Genomic DNA, 16,916 nt, shown 5'->3' with positions numbered 1-16,916 from the left:
TAGTGCTGTAAGAGGGCAAATGTAGATGATCAGGTCTGTGCCTATAGAATAAGTATTAATACAAGCTAGACAAGGGAAACAAAACATCCACGGATGCAGATTTCTCTCAAAACAGGGGGTGAGGTTCTAAGCCCCCAATTTCTCACCTGATGGCCCCCCTGCGACTGTGCCTGTCTTAGGTTGTTCCTCCCTTGAGGAATTTTACCCGTCTTTGGCTAACCAGCCATCTTCCAGGGCCATACAGGGAAATGTAAAGTTGGTAAGTGAGAGAGAAGTAATATTGTTTGAAAAGGTTAGCTTTTTACTTCTTTGCAGATTTATACCCTGTGGCTTCTATGCCCATCATTTGTCTTGAGGTATCTTTACCACTTGAAAGAATTATGATACTCAGTAATTTTCTATATGAGGCACAATTCTACTAAAGGGTTGTAATTAGGAAGGAAGAAGAAAAGGCATACAAGTAGCAGACGAAAGAAAACATGGGAAGATTGATTATTTCTTTGACATATCTTCTTGTAGAGTAACCTAAGCATGTATAGGTTTTAAACTACTAATTAAATTGTGTACACAAATTAACATAATAGGAATTCAGCTACATAACAAAAGCAGACCTACAATTACCAGCCTTATCCAGTGAAACCAAGAATACGAGTTAGGTACCCTAGGCATTTGTGAAAACTTATCGGTAATATGATGGATATTGTCTAACTGAATTTAAATAGTTTGAGAAAAATCTGACAAATTAAAACAACACATTCCTGTAAACTGTTCACATCCCATATGTTCTTTTAACAATAGATAGTCTACAGTCACACGATTTTGGAGCACTGCAACTTGCACTTCTCCTAATTCTTGGTTGAGTTCTGACAATATAGATCCAGTCAAATTTGTTGTTTTACTGTATGCACAGGCCAGCTTAGATATTTCTTTCTTCATTTCCATGGCAAGTCCAGGAACTGGTGGGATGAATGAAGCTACAACTGCAACAGCGCCAGGATCTTTGTTGAAGTTTTTTGATGATCATCGTCTGGAATGACTCTTCCAGAGGATGTTGATGTTGGATGTTCTTCATGCAATGTTTTTTTTTTTGACTTACATCAACATAAATTTATTATCTTACAGTTCTATAGGTCAGAAGTCCAACACAAGTCTTACTCAGAAAAAATTAAGGTGTCAACAGACTGTCCTTCTTTCTGGAAACGTTAAGAGACAATCCATTTTCTTAGCTTTTCCAGCTTCTAGAAGCTACCTGCATTCCTTAGCTTATGGCCCTTTCCCAATACCACTAAAGAAGGCTGCACAAGTTCTCCTCAAGTCACAGAGCTCCCTGACCTCCTCTTCTGCCTCCCTTTTACACTTTTTAAAAATTTTGTTGTCATTAATCTACAATTACATGAAAAACATTATGGTTACCAGGTATCCCCCTTCAACAAGGCCCCCCTCCACCGCATTACAGTCACTGTCCATCAGCATAGTAAGATGGTGTACAATCACTACTTGTCTTATATTTTTGCACAGTCCTCCCTATGCCGCCCCCACCACAGTACAAATGCTAATCGTAATGCCCCCTTTCTTTTTCCCCACCCTTATCCCTCCCTTCCCACCCATCCTCCCCAGTCCCCTTCCCTTTGGTAACTGTTAGTTCATTCTTGGGTTCTGTGATTCTGCTACTGTTTTGTTCCTTCAGTTTTTCTTTGTTGTTATACTCCACATATGAGTGAAATCATTTGATACTTGTCTTTCTCCACCTGGCTTATATCACCGAGCATAATACCCTCTAGCTCCATCCATGTTTTTGCAAATGGTAGGATATGTTTTCTTATGGCTGAATGATACTCCATTGTGTATATATACCACTTCTTCTTTATCCATTCATCTACTGATGGACACTTAGGTTGCTTCCAATTCTTGGCTATTGTAAATAGTGCTGCGATAAACATAGGGGTGCATCTGTCTTTCTCAAACTGGGCTCCTGCATTCTTAGGGTAAATTCCTAGGAGTGGAATTCCTGGGTCAAATGGTAGGTCTGTTTTGAGCATTTTGATGAACCTCCATACTGCTTTCCACAATGGTTGAACTAATTTACATTCCCACCAGCAGTGTAGGAGGGTTCCCCTTTCTCCACAGCCTCGCCAACATTTGTTGTTGTTTGTCTTTTGGATGGCAGCTATCCTTACTGGTGTGAGGTGATACCTCATTGTAGTTTTAATTTGCATTTCTCTGATAATTAGCGATGTGGAGCATCTTTTCATGTGTCTCTTGGCCATCTGTATTTCTTTTTTAGAGAACTGTTCAGTTCCTCTGCCCATTTTTTAATTGGGTTATTTGTTTTTTGTTTGTTGAGGCGTGTGAGCTCTTTATATATTCTGGACGTCAAGCCTTTATTGGATCTGTCATTTTCAAATATATTCTCCCATACTGTAGGGTTCCTTTTTGTTCTATTGATGGTGTCTTTTGCTGTACAGAAGCTTTTCAGCTTAATATAGTCCCAGTTGTTCATTTTCGCTGTTGTTTTCCTTGTCCGGGGAGATATGTTCAAGAAGAGTCACTCATGTTTATGTCTAAGAGGTTTTTGCCTATGTTTTTTTCCAAGAGTTTAATGGTTTCATGACTTACATTCAGGTCTTTGATCCATTTTGAGTTTACCTTTGTACGTGGGGTTAGACAATGGTCCAGTTTCATTCTCCTACATGTAGCTGTCCAGTTTTGCCAGCACCATCTGTTGAAGAGACTGCATTTTGCCATTGTATGTCCATGGCTCCTTTATCAAATATTAATTGACCATATATATTTGGGTTAATGTCTGGAGTCTCTAATCGGTTCCACTGGTCTGTGGCTCTGTTCTTGTGCCAGTACCAAATGGTCTTGATTACTATGGCTTTGTAGTAGAGCTTGAAGTTGGGGAGTGAGATCCCCCCTACTTTACTATTCTTTTTCAGGATTGCTTTGGCTATTTGGGGTCTTTGGTGTTTCCATATGAATTTTTGAATTATTTGTTCCAATTCATTGAAGAATGTTGCTGGTAATTTGAGAGGGATTGCATCAAATCTGTTTGTTGCTTTGGGCAGGATGGCCATTTTGATGATATTAATTCTTCCTAGCCATGAGCATGGGATGAGTTTCCATTTATTAGTGTTCCCTTTAATTTCTCTTTAAGAGTGACTTGTAGTTTTCAGAGTATAAGTCTTTCACTTCTTTGGTTAGGTTTATTCCTAGGTATTTTATTCTTTTTGATGCAATGGTGAATGGAATTGTTTTCCTGATTTCTCTTTCTATTGATTCGTTGTTAGTGTATAGGAAAGCTACAGATTTCTGTGTGTTAATTTTGTATCCTGCAACTTTGCTGTATTCCGATATCAGATCTAGTAGTTTTGGAGTGGAGTCTTTAGGGTTTTTTATGTACAGTATCATATCATCTGCAAATACTGACAGTTTTAACTTTTTTCTTTACCAATCTGGATTCCTTGTATTTCTTTGTTTTGTCTGATTGCTATGGCTAGGACCTCCAGTACTATGTTAAATAACAGTGGGGAGAGTGGGCATCCCTGTCTGGTTCCCAGTCTCAGAGGAAATGCTTTCAGCTTCTCACTGTTCAGTATAATGCTGGCTGTGGGTTTATCATATATGGTCTTTATTATGTTGAGGTACTTACCCTCTATTCCCATTTTGCTGAGAGTTTTTATCATGAATGGATGTTGAATTTTGTCAAATGCTTTTACAGCATCTATGGAGATGATCATGTGGTTATTGTCTTTCTTTTTGTTGATGTGGTGGATGATGTTGATGGATTTTCGAATGTTGTACCATCCTTGCATCCCTGGGATGAATCCCACTTGGTCATGGTGTATGATCCTTTTGATATACTGTTGAATTCTGTTTGCTGATATTTTATTGAGTATTTTTGCATCTGCATTCATCAGGGATATTGGTCTGTAATTTTCTTTTTTGGTGGGGTCATTGCCTGGTTTTGGTATTAGGGTGATGTTGGCTTCAGAGAATGAGTTTGGGAGTATTCCCTCTTCTTCTATTTTTTGGAACACTTTAAGGAGAATGGGTATTATGTCTTCTCTGTGTGTCTGATAAAATTCCGAGGTAAATCCGTCCTGCCCCAGGGTTTTGTTCTTGGGTAGTTTTTTGATTACCGTTTCAATTTCTTTGCTCGTAATTGGTTTGTTTAACTTTTGTGTTTCTTCCTTGGTCAGTCTTGGGAGGTTGTATTTTTCTAGGAAGTTGTCCATTTCTTCTAGGTTTTCCAGCTTGTTGGCATATAGATTTTCATAGTAGTGTTTAATAATTCTTTGTATTTCTGTGGAGTCTGTCATGATTTTTCCATTCTCATTTCTGATTATGTTGATTTGTGTTGATTCTCTTTTTCTATTAATAAGTTTGGCTTGAGGCTTATCTATTTTGTTTATTTTCTCAAAGAACCAGCTCTTGGTTTCGTTGATTTTTGCTATTGTTTTGTTCTTCTCAATCTTCTCTGATCTTTATTATGTCCCTCCTTCTGCTGACTTTAGGCCTCATTTGTTCTTCTTTTTCCAGTTTCGATAATTGTGATGTTAGACTATTCATTTGGGATTGTTCTTCCTTCTTTAAGTATGCCAGCATTGCTATATACTTTCCTCTTAAGACTGCTTTCGCTGCGTCCCACAGAAGTTGGGGCTTTGTGTTGTTGTTGTCATTTGTTTCTATATATTCCTTGATCTCTATTTTGATTTGTTCATTGATCCATTGATTATTTAGTAGCATGTTGTTAAGCCTCCATGTGTTTGTGAGCCTTTTTGTTTTCTTTGTAGAATTTATTTCTACTTTTATACCTTTGTGGTCTGAAAAATTGGTTGGTAGAATTTCAGTATTTTGGAATTTACTGAGGCTCTTTTTGTGAGCTAGTATGTGGTCTATTCTGGAGAATGTTCCATGTGCACTTGAGAAGAATGTATATCCTGTTGCTTTTGGATGTAGTGTTCTATAGATGTCTATTACGTCCATCTGTTCTAGTGTGTTGTTCAGTGCCTGTGTGTCCTTACTTACTTTCTGTCTAGTGGATCTATCCTTTGGGGTGAGTGGTGTGTTGAAGTCTCCTAAAATGAATGCATTGCAGTCTATTTCCCTCTTTAGTTCTGTTAGTATTTGTTTCACATATGCTGGTGCTCCTTTGTTGGGTGCATATATATTTAGAATGGTTATATCCTCTTGTTGGACTGAGCCCTTTATCATTATGTAGTGTCCTTCTTTATCTCTTGTTACTTTCTTTGTTTTGAAGTCTATTTGTCTGATATTAGTACTGCAACCCCTGCTTTCTTCTCACTGTTGTTTGCCTGAAATATGTTTTTCCATCCCTTGACTTTTAGTCTGTGCTTGTCTTTGGGTTTAAGGTGAGTTTCTTGTAAGCAGCATATAGATGGGTCTTGCTTTTTTATCCATTCTATTACTCTGTGTCTTTTGATTGGTGCATTAAGTCCATTTACATTTAGGGTGACTATGGAGAGAGATGTACTTATTGCCATTGCAGTCTTTAGATTCGTGGTTACCAAAGGTTCAAGGTTAGCTTCTTTAGTATCTTACTGCCTAACTTAGCTTGCTTATTGAGCTGTTATATACACTGTCTGGAGATTCTTTTCTTCTCTCCCTTCTTATTCCTCCTCCTCCATTCTTCATATGTTGTGTGTTTTGTTCTGTGCTCTTTTTAGGAGTGCTCCCATCTAGAGCAGTCCCTGTAGGATGCCCTGTAGAGGTGGTTTGTGGGAAGCAAATTCCCTCAGCTTTTGCTTGTCTGGGAATTGTTTAATCCCGCCATCATATTTAAATGATAGTCATGCTGGTTACAGTATCCTTGGTTCAAGGCCCTTCTGTTTCATTGCATTAAATATATCATGCCATTCTCTTCTGGCCTGTAGGGTTTCTGTTGAGAAGTCTGATGTTAGCCTGATGGGTTTTCCTTTATAGGTGACCTGTTTCTCTCTAGCTGCCTTTAAAACTCTTTCCTTGTCCTTGATCCTTGCCATTTTAATTACTATGTGTCTTTGGTGTTGTCCTGCTTGGATCCTTTCTGTTAGGGGTTCTGTGTAATTCCATGGTCTGTTTGATTACTTCCTCCCCCAGTTTGGGGAAGTTTTCAGCAATTATTTCTTCAAAGAGACTTTCTATCCCTTTTCCTCTTTCTACTTCTTCTGGTACCCCTATAATACGAATATTATTCCTTTTGGATTGGTCACATAGTTCTCTTAGTGTTGTTTCGTTCCTGGAGATCCTCTTCTCTCTCTCTATGTCAGCTTCTACACGTTCCTGTTCTCTGGCTTCTATTCCTTCAATGGCCTCTTGCATCTTATCCATTCTGCTTATAAATCCTTCCAGGGATTGTTTCACTTCTGTGATCTCCTTCCTGACATCTGTGATCTCCTTCCGGACTTCATCCCATTGCTCTTGCATTTTTCTCTGCATCTCATCCCATTGCTCTTGCATTTTTCTCTGCATCTCTGTCAGCATGTTCATGATTTTTATTTTGAATTCTTTTTCAGGGGGACTGGTTAGGTCTGTCTCCTTCTCAGGTGTTGTCTCTGTGATCTTTGTCTGCCTGTAGTTTTGCCTTTTCATGGTGATAGAGATAGTTTGCAGAGCTGGTCCAAGTGACAGCTGGAAGAGCTTTCCTTCTTGTTGGTTGGTGGCCTTCCTCTCCCCCTTCGCAAGGCGCTGTGTTCTTGCAGGTGTGGATGTGGTCTGGATGTTGTCCTGTGTCCTCTGGTCTCTATTTTAGGAAGAGTTTTCTTTGTTATATTTTCATAGATGTATGTGTTTTTGGGAGGAGATTTCCACTGCTCTACTCATGCCGCCATCCTGGCTCCGCCCCCCAGAAATGCCTTTTAAAAAGTTATTTTATCTTTCAATCTGCGTTCGTCTTTAAAATAGCCTAGTGTATAGTTTCTGTGCCTAGTGTACAATTTCAGCTTGTTTCATCTTGCAGTTTTTTCAGTGCTTGCCAGGAACTCCCAGATGAGAGGATGTTTTATACTTTATGTAGAAGTTGTGTTTCACTTGCAGACATTAACCACCAGATGTCAAGAAGTGGCAGATGTATGGGACAAAACCAGCATAAATCACATTTTAAGGTGCTTAGATGAGAGCAAAGTCAGTACCTCCATGGACCACCTCAAATCTCTTTCAGAATTAGATGGTGTTTTAAATTTCATGTCATAAATAAACAGGATATTTGTGCACTGTTATACTAACATCATCAAAGCAAACCACTTTTTTCCTTTCTGAGTGTGCCTGAATTTGAACCAGAAATAAAAATGGTTTTAAAGAAACAACAGAAATTTTATCAATGAAAGTGAATTTAAACTGGGAGCTTGTTTTTTTTAAAACCCTAAATGAAAGCCATCATCATCCATTTTAGCTGCTTAAGAGCTCCAGTGACACTGGGACAAAAATTTCCTGTATAAAGGATCCTCTTTACTTTGTTAGATGATATTTCACACATGGGTTTACTTGAACTGCTATAAAGTAACAGCAGTAATCACCCTGTAACGAGATATCTGGTTTGGGGGAAAACAGTGGTGGGAACTCTGATAATAAAATATGAGGAGGAGCACTGTGTGGGTTTGGGAAACCCCACACATGTGTATGACAAGTATCAGTTCTATAAGATGTGCCAGAAGGAGATCGGAACTACATGGCTGGTGAAGTAGGGATGTGTCTCATGGGTGATCAGCCCTAACATGCTAAATTAATGTTCAGCAAACGTAGAGGCATTCGTCTCTGTACAAGCTGAACTGGCACTTAGAAGATACACCTAACTAGAAGATACCTCTAGACTTCACAAAGAACTTGGGAGGAAATTAAGTACTTTGTTTATCATGCTTAGGTACAGCAAGTGATTTTGTTCTGCTCTTGTGGGAGAAATATTTTCCTCATAGAAATGCCATATACCATTTATTAGAACCAAAAGAAAAATCATAATCTATAGATGCAGCAGTATTCCAACAAGTCTTGGCAATAGGCGAAAACCATAGGAGTAAAGAAAAATATATTGACATCAGTAAATATAAAAGCAACAGATTTACTGATCAATAAAATCTTACCCCTTCTTTGTCATACTATAAATGCAAATTTGAGTTTTTCTGTACAGAGAATGCTGTGCCTGAAAAGCCAGTCATAGTATAAAATATGTGTGAATAGATTTTGATGTAGCACTGTGCACAAAGTAAATGTATCAGTCAGAACTGGAAAAAAGGAAGTGGCAAGACAGTAAATTTTGAATGTGTCACAGATAGGCAATGTGCACATAAAATATAAAAACTGATAGAAAGCTTTAAACACATAGTAAATTTGAAAAAAATTCCAATATCATGCATGCATGCAACAACATGAAATATTTCCCTGACTGTGGTAAATGACAGGAAGCAAGGGAAGAGATTATGAACTCTGACAGATAACTGTCTTGAACTTGTTATCATAATTATGATGTTTCTCTTGGTTTTAAGTCATTGCCTTTTTTTGGCAAATATATACCTAAAATGTTATCAAAATAATCCAAAATCTATTTGTTACCAGTTGTGTGGCTTCAAGCTTGTTATTTTTTCTTTAATAAACTAACACCTTCTCTGGATGTCAGGCTGCACTATAAGGAGTAGAATATCCCTGCTTTCCTTCTTTCCACCATTGTCATGCCTTCCGGGCCTTGCCTGTTCAAGGAATAGGAACTCGTGGAATAGAGAAACACTTGGTGTATTTATAGGAGGTCAGGGGATGTGTGTCATGGCCAAAAAATTCAGTGTATTTGGATAACTGTAGTAATGGCTGATATATTGGTGTGTTTCATTAATCATTAAATTGTCTCTTAAGCTAAAATCACCCACTGTTGAACATCCAACTCTCATTAAACCCAATTTTTAAATCCAGTCACTGAAGATGACATTAACTCAATGCAATCAGTTGATTGGCTGGCCAGAGGAAAAGAGGCCCTTGCTTGTCCGTTATGTTAGCGCAGGATTGTACCTCACAGCAAACGCCCTGGCAGAAGGGACTGCAGAGAGGCACGACCAGTAACACAGAGAGAAGGGGTGGCCTGGGCTGACAAGGAGCCGCGGTCCAGGAGGTGATAGTGTACTAACGTGCTTGCCAGTGATAGGGCCCGACAGCGTTCATTAGAAAGATGGCCTTGCCTAGGTGAGTCATGTCCTGAGAGGCGCAGCTAGGCTAAACCCCTCAGGAATTCACTTAGCTGTCATAGCCTCAGGCCACCTTTATGATGAGAGGGCAAATGAGTATGATGCCAACTGATACCAGGGCGTTTCCAAAGCAGTAATAACCAAAAAATGTATTTTGGGACCACAAGTGTGTCTACACTTCCTTAGCCCACAATCTACTACAGTTTATGTCTGCATCTCAGTCAGTATCTACAAAATGAGCACGGTGAGCAAGCAGAGCCCAAACTGAATGATGAACGATACTCATACTCCCAAGAATTAGTTATATTGAGATTACATATTGTGTGGAGTCTACTCTGTCTCATAAAACAAGGAAATGTGCATTTTAGAAATTTTCCCATTAAAAATGGAGTTACAAAATTTAAAAGGTTTTAAAGATAGCAGAATAAACTTGTCCATCCAGTAATTCTCATTTGCTAAGATCTGGATTATGGAATGCTTTAAATAAAATACTGTGTAGATTGCGTTGGGGTTTATGTAAATAGTGTCTCCTTTTTAAAAGTCATTTATCCTCTTGCGCCTGTTCACCTCCTCTGCATACACCAACTGGTGTTTTTGATGCATGTAAGTTTTTAATTCAGCATAAACTTCCCTTATCTGTTTTATTTTTAATTGCAAACTCTTTTTCTTGTTTAGTCTCTCTCCTCTTTTTCTCCCTTTCCCTGTGGAAGCTATGGTCACTGTAGAGACAAATTGTCTACCTGGTGAATATTCTTTATTATGAGTCGCAGTGTGCATATTATCTCTCTGAGAAAAAAAAAGAGTCTACCTGCATTCTGTGTGGCTCTCTGCTGCCTTCTGTACACGAACCTGAGAATTTGAACTTGAAGAGACCATACAAATTACCTGGCCTATTCAATTTTGTAGGTGAGGAAATTGTGGCCCTAAGATGTTAACTTTTTCTAAGATTGCACTGTTGTCATCTGGAGGCACTAGGAACATGATGTCATTTCTCCAGCTCTAGTCCCAGGTTTGTCTCTCCAAAAATTCCCAGGCTCCCACTTTTCTTGTTGATGATAATATGCACTGAAAGCTCTATTTGCTTGAGGAGACGGGAGTAAAGTGGGTAGTGGGAGGGGAGCTGGGTGAATATTGCTTGTCCATCTCCAGAACATTGTGAGGATACGTTAATCTTTGAGGTACAAGAGTTATATTTCCTCAAGGGGAAAAAACAAAGCATTAATAAAAATCAAATATGGTTTGCCTAACCACAATATGGTTAACATCCATATGTGAAATATGGAATGCAAGAGTTACAAGCATTCAGAAATAACCTCTTTTCTTCCCTTAGCCCTTATTAGATTGGCAAGCTACAGAATTTTAACATATTCTTCAATCTCCCCAAGACTATGACTATGAACATTTCCAGCAGTATTGTAAATATGTAAACAAAATGCTCTGGGGAAATGTTATCTTTTTCAGAAAGTGCATACAAGATGTCTACCATGGAGCTTTCTCCAAATCCAAAACAACAGCTAGACACACACAGCTGTCCTTTTTCCTGGCCCATGACGCCATCACAGCTTCCTAGTGTACCAGAACTCAAGGGTTGCGCCTCAACTTCCCCAGGTTTCCTTCTGTGTTCCTCAGTGGCTCCCGGGAGCTCACCACCTCCTAGTGAGAATACAACATTGCTGGGGAAGGCATCCGGGCAACTGGTTTAAAACTTTGGTACAAAGGCTATTCTGAAGTTCGCACAGAACAGCCTCATTCAGACACTCAAACACACCTGCTTAGGCAGCAGCCGCCCTTCAGTCCACATGCAGTGCCGGGCAGGGCCGCTGCGGCCCACGCTGTGAGCAGGCAGGAGCTGCCTGGAGCTCCTTCTGCACCCTTGGCCTCTGTGGTGACCTGGCGCCGTCCAGTATTCCCACTACTAGAAAGCAGACTTTGAAGAGGTAGGGAAGTTGCTTAGCTTAATGAGATATTACAAGTAAAAATCAGTGGTTCAGCTCAAACCATGCTTATGGAAGAAATTCTGAATAGGAGGTTGGATACAGAAAGAAATTTGAGAATGATCTACATTCAGGCTGAAATATAAAGAAACTCGGGGGCTTATGGATGACCTGAGGTGGAAAAAAAACAAGAACAGTTGTCATGAGAAAGACAGCATTAGCTGTTTCCTAAAAGGCAGTTTGGTTGAGCTGAAAATCCATTAAATCAATCAGCTGTCACGTTCTGAGTTCAAAAGTGAGACTTTTATTTGCTTAATTGTCCTTGAACTCCATGCTTTTAAACTGGGAATCTCACTCATTTATTTAACACTTAAAAAATCGACTTCACTTCCAAAAGACCTAAATCTTTGCCTGTCCTCTTCATCCCATCTGCATGTACTTAAAATTTTCTTTCCTTTCCAGAAGCCTTAGAAAAGTGAAGGAGGGGGAATACAAAGGCAGATTTAACAATTAGCATCTTACATAAAAAACTTGATAGCAGCTTTTATCCATCCAGACTTCTGCATCCACAGCTGAAACAGACTGAGTGCTTTCAGGTCCTCTGAACAGCTTTTGATGCCCTGTGAGAGAAGGATGCTGATTGGCCAGCTCACTGACCTGGGTTGGGTGCTTAATGGGACTAGGGGAAGAGGTGACCCAGTCATCAATCGTTCCAGAAGCATTTGAATCTACTACTGTGGTGCTGGGACTCCTATCCCTGCCTGCCACCCGCTTCTGTGCTTCTCAGTCTGAATAAGCCTCCACCCCATTCTTCAACAGATACTTATTGAGCAACTATTATGAGCCAAGCATTATTCTAGGTCCCCACCTTCATGAATGTACATTCTAATTGGAAGAGAGAGAAATAGTAATATCTCATTATACCTCAGCATATTATTCCTTAATACAAATTTAAAAAAATGACGAGATGATGTGAAAGACAGAGAGTGGCTTTGCTGGGCATCAAAAGGGACAATCAGAGAAGGCCCCTAAGACCACTTAATATTGTGTCAGCGCCTTTCCTCTGAGATGCTCCAACTCAGAAACCAGGTCTTCATTCCTGTCAGAAGAAATGAAAAACGTTTTAGAAGAGTATTCAGATACACAATAGTATGCAAGTAGGTACACTTAGAATATAAACACCAAGAGAACATAAGAAAGCTGGAAAAGAAGAATCACTATTCTAAACAGTCTATGTGGTGAAGTTTTGCAAACGGCCTCCATTCCTTAAAAGATCCTTGATGCTGCCCCCTTTCACCCTAAGGAATGAGAGGTTTGCTGCAAATTTACCAGGGGAGGTTTGGTGTCTTTGCAAGATCCCCAGGAAATGCTGCTATCACCTTCTGCCCCTAAAGACATGGTGCCCCATGAAGAAATGAGATGAGGTGTAGTTTGAAGGCAGGTAAGTGGCTGCAGGGCCATCAGAGGTGTAGCAGGACCTTGTCGTAGTCTTGCATGGGCCAAATGGTCTGAGCATTCCCCTTAGTATTCCCAAAACTTGAGGAAAATATAGTTCCCAAGAGGAGAAAAGTTGTTTTCTTTGATTATTGAACCCTGATGATGGAAATTTGGTTCTAATTTGTTCCAACTATGCTTTGTTTCCAGTCTTATACTTGACATCGATTTTTTTCTAACATTTTTTTCTTTTTGATCCTAAATAGCTCAGAAAGGGAAATATGGTACTAATCATGCAAGCTTGATACACCGACCCCAGGCTTCAAGGCATCTCCTTCCTCTAAATCTGGGGAGAGTCGGGGGCAGGAGGCTTCAGGAATATTCAGCAATAAGCACTCAAGCCCCCTGTCCACTCCCCTCAACACAGTGCACTCCACAGATCTGCACATGTCCTTTGTCACATAATTGTGACTGTCATCAGGACAGAGTCACTAAAAAGGAGGAGGTTCTCATGTTTAGTCCCATCATTTGTGTCAATACGTCCTATTGATTTTTTTCCCATCCTACTGATTTTTAACAGGAACAAATAAAAAGCAGAATAGGTAAAATAATACTTCCTTCTGGACCTTTCTTGCTAAGAAGTGGGATATGTGACAGAAGCAGATCAGTCATAGAGTAAGATTTCCCAGACAGAGGAGACATGAGACCCGGGGGTGAGAGGAAGCATGTCTGCGGAACTGCAGAAAGTGCTTTAGAGCCGTGGGCTGGACGGGGAATGGGGGAAGGGGGACGGGAAAGCCTAAGACATACTCAGAGGCCAGATCACGAAAAACAAGGGCAAAAGCTCTATTAGGGGCTTTGGTATTTATCCTAAGGGTGACAGGTAGATAAGTTAAATGACTTCAAGTGGAAATATCATTTCACTCATGTCTGTGGTGAAGCTTTGAAAAAGTCATGGTTGGAGGCTGTCATAGAAATCCGGAGTCAGAGATGGTGAAGTTGCTTAAACTAAGGGTTTAGTGGTTCGTGACACTGGTTTATGCTACAAGGCTCCTTCACCTACCACCTAGGTGATCCCTGCAAAGTGCTTAACCTATGTACACCTCATTTTCCTGTCTGTAAAAGTGAGAATAGCTCTAGCGTTCACTGAAGCTTACCCAGTGGTATGAGGAATAAATAAGGAAACACATTGAAAGCACTTAGTAGAGAACCTGGTACATAACAAAGGTCCAGCAAATGTTCACAGATGTTATGTAATGGTCATAGAAATGGAGACAACTGAGGAGAGGCAAGAGATATTTAGAAGAAAGAATGACTAGAACTAGTAACAGATTGCTAAAGTGGGACGAGGTAGAACCGGAAGCCAAGGTGAATGCTCTGGTGTCTAAGTGGGCAGTTGACTCTATGGCACTGTAGATTACGGTGGCTCAGAAAGAGAAAAACAGCTAAGGTGTTGGTATGTATGCATAGGAGGGTTAACGGAGGTGCTTGATTCTGTTTTTGATATGTTGAGTTTGAAGGTGATTCTGAGACTCCCAAGTGGAAAGACCCAATAAACATTGGTTGGACATATTTAGAAAGATCTGAGCTGGAGCTCTGGATTTGGGAGTCATTCGTTGAGTCCAAGAGGGTGAATGCAATCACCCAGGAACACACATAAAGTATATAAAGGAAGACCAAGGATAGAAGATATGTATGAAACGGACAGCACTTCCCTTCTCATGCCACTTATCACCCTTTGTTGTAATTGATTGTTTGATGTCTCTGCCACATAACTCCATTAGACTGCAGGCTCCTTCAGGGCCATGATCATGTCTAACTTGCTCACCATTGTATCTCCAAAGAGAATTGTCTATCTGGCACACAACCCCACTCGATAAACATCTTCACTTGAATTATTAAATTACAGGCATTCTTCAAAGCCAAAGAAATGATATTAAGTACAATATATAGCAGGAAGATGCCACCAAAGGCCCTTGAAATTCTGAACATAAAGACGATCAATACTACAGCAATATGCATATTGTATTACGGAGTTTATAATAATGAGGTATATGAGAAGTTGGTAAATTAAAGTTGAATGACCACTCTAAGATGGACTATGAGGGAAGGATGAACAGAATGTGTTTATTGGATGATGATGATGATGACAATGCTATGCAAAAAATGAGACAGAATGACAGTGTCATTAAGAATAGGATAGTCATCTGTATCCTGTGATTCAAGTCCAGTCCCATCTGGTGGCAGATCTCTTTCTGATCCAGTAATTCTGAGGCAGTGCAGACTTACAGTGGACATCCTAGGCCAATACTGAAATTGCTCTTTTTCATGCATTTGCGTGTTCATTCCACATATATTCATTGAGCTCCTTACTCTACGTCAGGACCCAGAGTGAATGAGACATCACGCTTCCTCTGCCTAAGAGGAACTAGTATACCACCTAAGTGCTATATAAAGAAATGTAAACAAACTAACAAGCTATAATACTGATTTTATAATCTGGATATAGGACACTGTCAAAATTCCTTTTCAAGGTCGACAGTGACCCCCATGTTGCCAAACTAGTCAATTCCAATTGACCAATCACTAACGTTTGGAACATTGATCACTCCCTATTTGTAATACTTTATTCCCTTGGCTCCCCAGTTTGATTACTACCTTATTGCCTGCTCCTCTTAATCTCCTTCAGTGCTTCTTCCTCACCTCCATGACCTCTAAACATTGGAGTGCCTCAAGACTTAGTGCTTGGACTTCTTCTCTATCTGTACTCATCTCCTTGGTGATCTCATCTGTCTTGGTTTTAAATACTGTCTGTATACTGAATTCCTTTAAATCTATATCTCAAGCCTGACATTTTCCCCTAATCTCCAGGTCATGTAACCAAATCTTGAATTGATATCTCTTGGCTGTCTGCTAGTCATCTCAAGTTTCACATGTCCAAAATCCAACTCCTGGCTGTCCATCCAAAACCAGCCCTTCTTGCTGTCTTCCCATCTTAGTAATAGCACCTTGATCCTCCTAGTTGCTCAGGCGAAAATGCTTGGACTCATCTGTGACTCCTGTCTTTCTCCAACACCACACAGCCAATTCAGAAGATCTTTAGGTCTTAATGTCACATTATGTCCAGGATCTACTTTGTCCATGATACGGGCATCTCTTACTTGGACAACTGCAAAAATTCCTAACTGTTCTCCCTGCTTCTGCGCCTGCCTTTCTGTAGCCTTTTTTTAATACAGAAACCAAACGACATGTTAGGTCACTCTTCCAGCCAACCCTTGTTCTCCATCTCACTCAGAGAAAAAGCCGGAGTCCTTATAAAGCCGTCTTCTCTCTCAGACCTCAGATCCTCCCTTGCTTGCTCTTTTTTAGTCAGACCAGCTTCCCTGATGTTTCTCAAACACGCCATCCACGTGTTTGTTCCTTCAGCTTGGAACAGTTTCTCCCAGATAGCTGACCTTTACCTCCTTCAGATGCCAAGTTCAGAGAGGCACAGTTGGTCCCGTGAACCAGTACCAGCAGAGGCCAGCTCCCCTCTTGGAGGCTGAGCAACTTTTCCTGGAGTCATCCGATTTGTTCCCTCTGTGATATTTAAGGACCTATCCTTTCAAATGCCTGAAAGATTATGATAGCAGTAAACAGAATCCATCTTGGGAATACCAGATTATGTCTTCCTCCTCAAATTGATGTCTTCCCAACAAAGCACAGACAGGGTGATGTGACTGGCCACACAGCCTTTTGGTCAGGGATGTGCAGGGTGGACCAGAGGGAAAGCAGGAGGAGGGGTTACCCAGTGAGCTTCACTTGTGTTCAGCTTGTGAAGAAGATCTGCCCATCCTGGGAATGTGCCTCATTAGTAAGACAATCTTTTACGTCAGAGGCTCATAAACTGTTCCATCAGAAGCCCTGCTGGGCAGCAGGCAGTCCCCAGTGAGAGCAGCAAATAGTCCCACAAATCTGAAGAGGGAAATCAGAACAGGGTTAGGTAGGCAGATTATCTAACCTTGTATTTATAGAATTTACAATTCCAGGCTAACAATTTTCCCTTTGAAAAGGATAGAAAGGGAACATTTGCTTATTGGGGAAGTATCTAAGATGATTTAAGGGCTAAATATATATTCCCAGCCCCAAGTAACCTGCCAGTATGAACCCAGAAATATGAATAAAGTGTGAAGGCAATAAAAGCCTTTTTTAAAGTGCTTAAAATGTGCCAGGTACTGTGCAGACTATTCTATATAAATTATTTCATTGTACCTTTACAAAAAGCTCAAATTGGGTATTCTTCCCATGCAAACGGGGGGCTAAAGCTAAGGGAAATTAGGTAAATTGGCTCAGGTTGGTGGTAAATGACAGGGGCAGGTCTGTTCACCCCCAAAGCTTGTGC

This window comes from Manis javanica, chromosome 1 (genome assembly GCF_040802235.1).
Source record: "Manis javanica isolate MJ-LG chromosome 1, MJ_LKY, whole genome shotgun sequence".
Taxonomy (NCBI): domain Eukaryota; kingdom Metazoa; phylum Chordata; class Mammalia; order Pholidota; family Manidae; genus Manis; species Manis javanica.
The sequence above is the reverse complement of the archived record's forward strand: the minus strand, read 5'-3'. Positions refer to the sequence as shown.